The sequence below is a fragment of the Petromyzon marinus genome, unplaced genomic scaffold, assembly GCF_048934315.1.
Source record: "Petromyzon marinus isolate PM22_M1 ecotype Great Lakes invasive population unplaced genomic scaffold, UKy_Petmar_22M1.pri1.0 PM_Scaffold_24, whole genome shotgun sequence".
Taxonomy (NCBI): Eukaryota; Metazoa; Chordata; class Hyperoartia; order Petromyzontiformes; family Petromyzontidae; genus Petromyzon; species Petromyzon marinus.
In genome coordinates, this window is record NW_027423213.1 from 116516 (window position 1) to 127162 (window position 10647).

The 10647-nt window shown below is 44.5% G+C and overlaps 1 long non-coding RNA gene across 1 annotated transcript; it reads right to left on the reverse strand.

Annotated features, from left to right (window-relative positions):
* Positions 1-207: 207 nt before the first annotated feature.
* LOC142923003 (uncharacterized) lies at positions 208-5660 on the reverse strand. Its single transcript, XR_012940470.1, has 2 exons — positions 5004-5660; positions 208-2788 (listed from the first exon to the last, which is right to left on the reverse strand). It is a non-coding gene; the product is annotated as an uncharacterized LOC142923003 (long non-coding RNA).
* Positions 5661-10647: the final 4987 nt, after the last annotated feature.

Here is a 10647-nt window from a genome sequence, read left to right on the forward strand (position 1 = left end):
TTTAAATCGAAATTTATTGATACATTGTTAAGCATTCCGAGGCTGTTGAAGTGCTGTTATTCGGTATATAGATATATGTTGACATAGAAATTTGAAATATCAGGTGTATTTTTTAACCTGTTTTTTTACCTGGATAGCCTAATTTGCAAGTGTGACCTGACACCAAAAAATAAAACTAATAAATTAGAGCAATGAAGCAAAGATAAATCAGAGCAAAAACAACTTTAATGCAAGAAATGAACATTCCACAATCATTAAATTTCGATTTAAAGCTTTCGTGACTGCAGGGATTCGTATTCTTGGTTATTTCGGGAAAATTCTCACGACGAAATGTCGTGAGAATTTAAGTTACATTTTTATTATTTTATTATTTCCCTTCTACGTGACTTTACCGAAAGAACCAAGAATATGAAACAATCATTAATTAAACAAAATAAATCACATTACGGTTGCAACACAAGCGCCCGTCTTCAGGTGACAATCGCGATAGCCGCGATGTCTGCTGCGAGCAGCACGATGTCTGCAGCAGACACACCAATTAAAAGTTAAAATACATACATTTTAAACAGATATAGGGTGACTATCGAAGTCATACGTAAAGTGGCTAGGATATGTGCATGTTGTGTGATACACACCTCTATGTACGCACCAGTGATGTGCGGTGAGGTCAATGGCTGGGGAGGCACTGGCTAGTGTCAGAGCCAGATTCACATAGAGGGCGTGGCCTCACGGAGGGGGGCGTGGCCTCACTGAGGGGTGCGTGTTAGACACGTCCCCCTCAGTTATAGCTGCCTCCTCTGGTGCTTTTTCATTGCAATTTCATGACGAGACCAGCGAGCCTAAATATATTTATACACATACGTGAAATAAGTTACCTCGAGTATGGAAGGCGAGGACATGAAATGAAGGGGTCTACAAACATTACACACACGAACATATGCACACACAATTTGTGAAGTAGTGAATGCGAGGTGTGCAAGTCTCACACTAGCTCTTTACATCTGTGCAGTCCAGGCTGAAGCCTCTTCATTTCCTCGGTGCCAATGCCGCAGTCAAACAGGTTGAGTGTCTCCACAGGTTCCTCTCGATGCAGCAGGATCGAGGTGATGGCAGCGCAGTCTGGCAGGGACAGCCTTGTGAATGACAGGTCTATCTCAGTCATGGACCGAGTGGCATCACTCATGGACTTGCGGTCGTGCGGCTCGTGCACACAGTGCAGGAGACTGATGAGCCTGTGTTTGTCAACCTTCTGATTTTCCATGTTGTGATTGAGCCACTCGATTATTTCCTTTTGAGAATCTGCAGATGGAGGATCCAAGATACCCTCAAAGAACATCCATGGAGTGCTTGATGCTAGTCCACAAAAAAACCTCTGAAACACATCAAACCTCCCATCTTTGCTGTCCTCAATAGCTTTGATTATGTCACTCACTGGCCGTGTTGAATGTGTCAAATGCATGGCTATTGCTGCAAAGAATTCCTGGATTGTTAAGTGTGAAAACGAATAACAACTCCCTTATTCTTAGTTCTTTCGGTAAAGTCACGTTGAAGGGAAACAACAAAATAATAAAACGTGACTTTACCGAAAGAACTAAGAATATGAATTACTGCAGTCACGAAAGCTTTAAATCAAAACAACTCCCTTGTTTAATGCCCTCACATGTGAACACTTTGTTGATGAATGTACTTCCTAGTTCAGAAGAACTAACAACACACTCTTCTAGATCTTTTTGGCTGAACACCTGGATGTTTTGCTGAACCCCTTTCAGAGCCATATTTGCAAGAGACAATAAAATTTCCTTGGCTCCGTGGCTGCCACGTCCATGGTGTTCTACGAGCCCAAACACGTATTGTGTGAAGAGGTCGGTCATTGATTTGAGGATAATCTCAGAATGATCAGACTTTTGTAAATGTTCCTTCAGTGTAATGGCTGCTATATGACAGAATGAAGGGTTCTGGGACAATGTATTCACTGTTTCATTTTCCTGCAGGAGCTTGAGTACTCTTTCTGCTAGATTCCTATCTTTGTAAAAATTGCGTAAAAATTATATTTTATCCTCATGGGAAAACCCAGCAATTTCAACAGCTCGATCAACATTCACTCCACTCAGCTGCGCCATGGCAATAGGTCTGGTCGTTATCAAGACCGAGGCCTTGGGTAAGAGGTTTCCATTCACTAGTGCAGCAATGATGCCTTCTACTGTTGCCGTCTTACGTGGATCAGTGCAAGCATTGGCATAGTGAAGGCACTTTCCAAACTCATCCAACCCATCCATAACAAAAAGGGTTCTCTCTTGGTTTGCGTAAACCTCATCCGCTTTTTTTCCCAAACATGAGTGCAGCACAGAAAACAGCTCTGCGAGTGACACCTCTCCAACATCATTTATCTCCCTGAACGTTATGAGCACGATGTGCTCAAAGCGTCGTGCAAACACTCTCTCACCTGACAGCAGGCTGTGCACAATGAATTTGCTCAACATGGTTTTACCGCTGCCTGGAGTCCCAACTACAATAACCAGTCGGGGGTGTGTTTATTTTCCAATGAGATCAAAGATATTATTGTAAGTCATCCCTTCTCTCTGTGCTCTCTTCATCAGCTCCTTGTGCTGTTTGCCTCTCGCTAGTAACTCGTGCTGCTTGGTTTCTTGATGGCGGTAGTAGGGAACCAGAATTGGCTTCACCATTCTCTCCAGCAAAAATACTGCAGGTTCTCCAGGTCGTGCGTTGTAGTCTCGTGTTAATGATGTCAGCTTCAGCAAGAATTCTCTGTAATCATCACCAGGGTTATCTAAATTAAACAAATCATTTAAAAACAAATTAGTTTCATTTACACTAAAAAAACATTCCTATAACAGACAAATATGTTTAAAATAAACTACGTAAAAAAAGCATATTTCATCATGGAAAATGTATTGCCATCATGTACATCACAAATTATTGTGTGGACATTTTCCCGATGTGTATTCTACATATCTCAACAAAAATTTACCACCACTTGTCTTGTTTGTTTTGCATGTGAAACAAGATAGTACCACCACATTTGAAATTACGATGTACATCAGCATAATCCCAACCTAATGCTATCAATTTGTGTCTAAAATGCACTGCTGCCTTGTCCTACAATTATTATTTTTTGTTGTTTAGGATGTTGAATTTTACTTTTTATATTTCACTGGTATTGGGGTTGTGTTTCCTTTTCCATTTCAAGCTGGCCTACATCACCTAGCAAGGGGGCTACACTGTGGTTGAGTGCAGTACACCAGGCACGGTCCTAGCAGCAGAGAAGATGAAGTGCTTTCACCTCCACAACAGCCACATGAATTACAGAATTCGTAGCATCCCACGTGTTGCATCGTAGGTTCACTTAAACTTCAAATAATCTGGTTACTGCATCATCAGCAAGCACTGTGGCATCCACTACATTGGGGAGTGTCGATTTCCAATAGCAAATTTGCTCAACAACTTCCATCTGCTTTCCAAGTAAACACTGAACCCAGAGGCGCACCACTTGGGCAATGTTGACCATAAGAACCGTGATACCTCTGTATCTGATTTTATTTTAATCTCTCGGGAATCATATATTCAGAGTCATTTAATCACGTCGACTTTTTTTCTAAATGAGAGGGATACAAATTTGACGTTTAATCTGGAGTGAATTATAACCAATCCAGTTTCAGTTTCATTTATTTTGTATAGCCCTGTGAGCCATTCGGCTCTTGAATCGGGTGCAACCGCAACAAATAAAAACAGGAAAAAGAAACATCTTAAAGTGACTACGCGCAAACAGAAAAATCCAGGAAAAAACAGCAAAGTCTTCCAGAAAAAGCACTGTATATCAATGCTGTGTGCAAAAATCCCAGTGGGATGCAAGTCAAACAATAACAACCATAAGACAATTTAGAGTAAAGTTATCAGTCTAACTCTGTACTACAACAAACAAATATGGCTAAACCAAAACGTTTTCGAAATCACCAAAAGAAAGCTATAAAAGCAATGGAACAGTGATCATAAGAACTGATTGAAATTTTACAATAAACGATATAAATAGCATGTACTACCAAACTTTGCAGCCATAGCTGGCTGCATGAGTCACTCCATAACAGCAGGAGTATCAGTAGGAGTGTCAACATTTTTAAAGAGTTAAGAGGATAGAGTAGGTTCCGTTTCATGAGTCAATGGCAATAAAAGGCTGGGTGTCCTTAGAAATAGCAGTGATAGCTAGTCAATATAAAAAAAATTAGGAGTAAAAAATGTCCACAAAGGAGGAGACATTGTACTGAGAAGAGCAGATAGCCAAGGACGGAGCCATGTGGAACACCATAGAATGGGGGCTTCTGAACGGAAGGCAGTCATTGCTTGGAAAAAATAGGGCTCACTTTTAGAGGGTGAAGCAGAAGCAGTGGGGAAGTGTGTGAGAGATGCCTGCGTAGCAATGCCGATTCAAGAGGATGGAGTAGAAGCAGCTTCCATAATTTAAGAGAGGTGGTCATTCACCCTGCAGTTTCAACGACATGGCCTTGGTGGAATCCAGATTGTACCAAGTCATGGAGACCATGGCAGCAGATGGGTTTGCTGCCATGGCCAAACATCTTGGGCTTGACACTTGAAAGAGCTTCATAGCTCATTACATTCTTCCAGCTGAAATAAAATGTCTGTGTCTGAAGAGGTGAGAGAAAATCACCATGTTTAAGTCTTTTGCAAGGAAAATGAGGTGTAGGATAGGACAGAAATTCAGGAATGTTGGGGTCCAGTGTGGATGTAATGTTTTGATACTGACACACATTTCCATTATCCATCCATCCTTTCCTCCAAGTTGCTGATTCCTTGTACATACCCTGCTATGGAATTGAATATTAATGTCCTCCTTCTGAGAGTAATGTTGTCATGCAAGGGTGGTGCAGTTTGTTAATATTAAATGACAATTCATATCAGTTCAAAGCAATTATTTCACTTAAATTTGGCAGAGACATGCAAATGAATATGTGAAGTTTAGCATCACTCACGAGAAGCTGCTCCAGGGATGGCTTTACCCGCAGTTCAGCTCAGATCGACACCCATCACGTTGAGCTGCTGCTCATGCTGTGATATCCACTGATCCATGAGAGGGATCTCGGATCTCAGCGGCACCAGCACGGCTTCAATGAATCTCATGCACACTTCTTCTCCCTTGCCGAGCACCAGGTCAACCAGGTGCCGTGTTCGCACAATGGGGTCATTCTCGTTTTTGAGGGACGCGTATTCGCCGTACAGGACTATCTCTGTTTGACAGGAATGGTCAAGCACTTTTGAAGACTTCGCCTGGAGGTATTCCTGCAGTTTCACTTTGTTGGTTCTAATAATCTCATATGCAGGATCATTTGATGCCATCACGACCAATGCATCGAGTCACCTGAGGAAAATGAAAACAAACCACGTGTCACCTGTAAGCATAGTCATGTAATTTTAGCCAGGTAAAAGAAATAATAATTATAAAAATAAAATGTTGCTACTAAATTCTAAGAGGTCTCGGTTAGGTACAATTGTGACTCTAGCTATTCGATCGTGAATACATTGGGTTATTTAAATTGTAATAAAAGCTTAAAATTGTTATTGGAATATATAGAAATACGTAAAATTGCATCGAAACACTTTAGGCATCTCAAAACACTCTTCAGTGCAAGCATTTGAACATTCACATGAACACAACACTACGATAAAAAAAGTAAAATGTAAACCTAATTCAAAACACCACACAGGTTTAGCAGATTAAGCAGCTGTGTGACACCACGTGCTCACTGCCTCGACCATCGTGATGCCACGCAGACGGCGAATTGCGCTGTAATGTGCAATGATGGAGATAGCGTCACCTCTAGTTGAGTGACGATTAGAGGGTGGGAGCCAGGTTTGATCTTGGGTAGTCCCTATGTAGTGGGCACTCCCATGCTCTCAATGTATGGGTAGAGGGTGCTCTGAGGTTGTCTAGAAGTGGTATGACGTCACATACCGCGTTCCCAGCAACGGCTGGCGGGGCCGTTTGTGAGGGGGCCGGGGGAGCTGACGGAGGGAGCCGACGGGGCCGGGGGGGGGGGGGCGACGGAGCCGGGGGCGGGGGGCGACGGAGCCAGGGGGGGGGCGACGGAGCTGGGGGGGGGCAACGAAGCCGGGGGGGGCGACGGAGCCAGGGGGGGGGGCGTGGGCGACGGAGCCGGGGGGGGGCAATGGAGCCAGGGGGGGGCGATGGAGCCAGGGGGGGGCGATGGAGCCAGGGGGGGTTCGACGGAGCTGGGAGGGGGGGGGGGCGACGGAGCCAGGGGGGGGCCGACGGAGCTAGGAGGAGGGGGCGACGGAGCCGGGGGGGTGGGGGGCCGGACGGAGCCAGGGGGGGCCGACGGAGCTGGGGGGGCGACGGAGCCGGGGGGGGGGCGACGGAGCCGAGGGGGGGGGGCGATGGAGCCGGGGGGCGGGGGGGGCGATGGCGCGAGCAGAGGGAGCCGACACTGACTTTCTCATACATTATGCACTGACTCACTCACACATCATGCACTGACTCGCTCATCATGCGCTGACTCGCTCATCAGGCGCTGACTCGCTCATCATGCGCTGACTCACTCACACATCATACACTCGCACAACCACTGACCCATTCACTCATCATACACAGGTTCACTCATCGTGTGCTGGCTCACTCGCACATCATACACTCACTCTGCCGCTGACTCACTCACACATCATACACTGACTCACTCATCATGCGCTGACTAACACGTCATACACTCACTCAACCTAATACTAACTCACTCATCATACGCTGACTCGCACATCATACACTCACTCAACCTAATACTGACTCAATCATCATATGCTGACTCGCACATCATACACTCACTCACGCTGCTGCTGACTCACTCACACATCATACACTGGGAGTGTCGTGCTGCCAGCTATGGCTGCAGGTTTTGTCGTACGTGTTATGTATATCGTTGTTAAATTTAAAATCACAGTTCTTATGATTACTGTTGTTACATTGTTTTTTTAGCTTTATTTTGGTCTGGTTGTGGTGTAATAGTTTTCTGCAATGTAGATTCATATTTTGTTTGTTGCGGTTGCACCCGACTTAAGAGCCGCATGGCTCACAGGGCTATACCTAATAAATGAAACTTGAAAACTTGAATACGCTTCACGGAAATGAGTAAACATGACCTTTTGTGGAGGTAGTGTTTGTGTGGGAAAGCCAAAACTTAAAGTACACACATGAGGCAGCGTCAATGTTACTGTAATGTTCATTATGTTAAATAAATCACTTATACAGGACAGCAGTGGTCAATGCGTCTGTGCAGCCACCTTCCTACGTCTTTGAATCTCCACCTACATTGTCTCTTAGGAATCCTTCAAAATGAGCGGCACGTTACATCATCATCAGCAGCCATTGTCTCTCTACCGCTGAATGAACGCCTCCCTATATTTGTTTAACGTGAGAAATTAATGAAAACAAGTCTTAATTTAACATTTTTTATTAGTATCAATAATAACGAAGCATCTGGTCAGTGAGTATGCACCACGTGCATTTACAACAGCATGCAGAGCATGAGACTATAACGAGTTTTGTACATCATGTTTGTAAACCCAAGAAATCCATTCTTTAGTATGAGATATTTATACATTTAACTCTTTGTGTATTGAGCTGTGTGTATTGCATTGCTGCAAACTAAATATCTATACTGTACATATACAGGCCGGTCTGACTTAACCAGCGTTCTTTTTACAAGAATGTGCTATAACAAGCAATATTAATTTATCCCTGGGGTGTCACTATATACGTATGATTTTATGAGTAGTCAAAGAGTACGAGGAGATAATGTAATAGGGAGAAGGGGGTGAGGGCGTGGGCTTAGTCGCTTTTTCTCTCATAAAGCACACATCTCCACAGGAAATGAAAAAAATAACACCTGGCAAATGGACATACATTGATGTTTACGCCCAAGACGCAACAACTCTATTGGTTTCACTATCGTACAGCTCCACGCTACTCACAGCAGACGCGTGCTCCCTACAGAGGATAAACTGTCGAGCGTCTTCTACGCCGACAGCACGAGCTTCAACACAAACATCCCCCATGTAGCTCCACAGACTGGTGGGTCAAGTGCTGTTAGTGAGCCCCTTTGAAGACCCGCACGCAAAGTGGGGTAGAAATGGCCAGCACCACACCTGGCCACGTTTGTCTCATAGGTTATACTGATTACCCATTGTACCAGGCACTCATTTAATGCAGACACAACCTAGAGGACCCAAAACCAGTGTAGATATCACGTGCTATTGATAACTGTGGCTGAGTTTGTTGTGCAGCATGGCTCGCCACAAACACACATAGGCGATGTACACAAACATACAAGATACAAATGGGAAAAATCTCCCATATCGTTTTTTACATTATTGGGATTAGTTCTGCTAGCGAGCACCTAAGAAGGCCAGTACGGCACATGAAGGGGTGGGTACATAAACACAATAACAATAAAAGCCATTCGCCACTCAAAATTGGTGACGTCAACAAAGTGTTTGTGCCAGGCTAAGTGCACATTGAGGTCATGTGGACTGTCGAAGGCTCATGGGCAGGAGGTTACAGGATAGATAAAGGTGTCATGGGTTGAGTGACAGGGATGACTGGCAGATCTACCACCTGTGCTCCCTACTGTTCCACCTTGCTGCATTTTACTCATTCTGCACTCCGCTCGTTGTTGTGAGCATCACTCCTCCGCCCTCCGTTATTGCTGGAGGCGGACATCCTTCACAAAACTCCTCCAGAGACGCTGATCTTGAAACCACTGGTCGAGCTGTTGGCAAGCCCAAACAGCTCCACCATCCTTCTGTTACACAGCAGTCAAACTCTTGCCTATAGCGATAAGCCCCTTATATCTGGACAAACAGAAGCTGTTTGGGTACACAGTGACTGGGCATTTGGGCTACATGACTCAGCCAATGCTGCCTCACCTGCCTTAGTATCTCACTGATGGGCATTTGTCCAGATCATTCAAGGATCTAAGCTGCTCACATAATCTAGTTTGTTAAGCCCACGGTGGATCGTAGACAACTTGGATATGCAAAACCAGTGTGGATGTTCCTTTAAAAGGGATCCAAATTTCTCAAATGTAGAGAAGGGAGGGAATATCTGGCTGAGAAGACCCAGAGCTTTACATGGAGCGACAGGCAATGCAGCATTCACAGTGTGTTACGCAGCTGAGATAATTATGTTCAACCGATTCGGAGCATGACCTCTGCTGCCAAACTGGAGCTAGTCACATGCACCCTTTCCAGGTATGGAAAATTGTTCTGCTCTGTCAAAAACTGCCCCACTGGTCATGGGGAGTGGAGGGATGGGAGAATACGATGACACAGAATACCCAGGCAGGTGCTTTTTTATGTGGGGATGAACGTAAACCCCATTTCTTAGTAGTACTCTCGAAGTTCAACAAAAGCTTCTCCAGCTCATACTGGATATAATTCTTATGGTGGGGATGGTTGTAATGTGGAGGTGGGCAGTGGTAATGCACACTCCTGTCTAATGAGGAACCAACAGTTTGGGACAATTTCAAGATTATGTAAACAACGCCGCCAAGACCTGCCCAACAACCTGTTGCAATATTGGAAATGAATGGATTAGTGATTAAACGTGGTGTTTAATTGAAAAAAGAACGTAAAAACTGCTACAAGGGCCTAAGAAGGCAATGCAAAACTCAGATCTGGCATGAACAGAGGGGGCCTGATGGAAAAGCTGCAGCAGTTGAATAATAACTCTCAGTCAAATAAAGGATGACTTTGCAAACTTCAGTCAGCTCAGGGGAGCCTACTTCAATATTTCCTGCGCAATTACAAATGCCAGTGGCAAGCTCCTCAGCAGTTGAAGGCAGAAACTAGCATGCTAGAAGTAATTATGCTCCCAAATGCAGAATCGCTCTTCGTCATATCCCTTTGAAGAGCTCATGCAAGCCACAGCAACCAAAGACCCTACACCTTCTGCATTGAGCCATTTGAGTATAAAGTGAGAGGTACCCTAAGAAAAATGAAAGAAATCACTAGTATCCAACACTTGCAATATCAGAGCAGAAATGCTGACACCCAGAGGCTCAACTATCATCACATGGGTGAGTAAGATCTTTTAACACACGTGGAGGGCAGGCTTGAAACCAGCTTTCAATGATGCAGCCTTTTTGGTTGGACTGCAGGCAGTCTTACTCGTGCCGTGTCAGTCATAGAGGTTGTTGGACCATGCTTATATTTGCCTCAAGCAAGTCTTGACGAACAAAGTGGGGCATAATCTGCTGAGTAGTGTAGTGGAGGCTGTGAAATGAGAAATAATCAATTAGAGTGCCTTTAAAAAGAGCCTCTGTCAAGGTGATGTGCACATCAGTGAGATACAATCATCATTGGGAACAAGGTGGTGTACATTCAGCCTACATTTCTAAAGAGAGAACATACAGTGATGATCACAGGAGAAATCTGTGGATGGTAAGTGACAGGCCCAAATAATTGCATCAAAAGAAAAGGGAATGAGTGACCTCCGAATGAGTAAAGGTTGATTAGAAGTTCCAACTGGAAGCCTTGGTTGCTGGGCGGAGAATGAGTGAAGGGGAGTAAAGCGAGATGGTAGGGACGATATAGGAGAACATTGGGAGG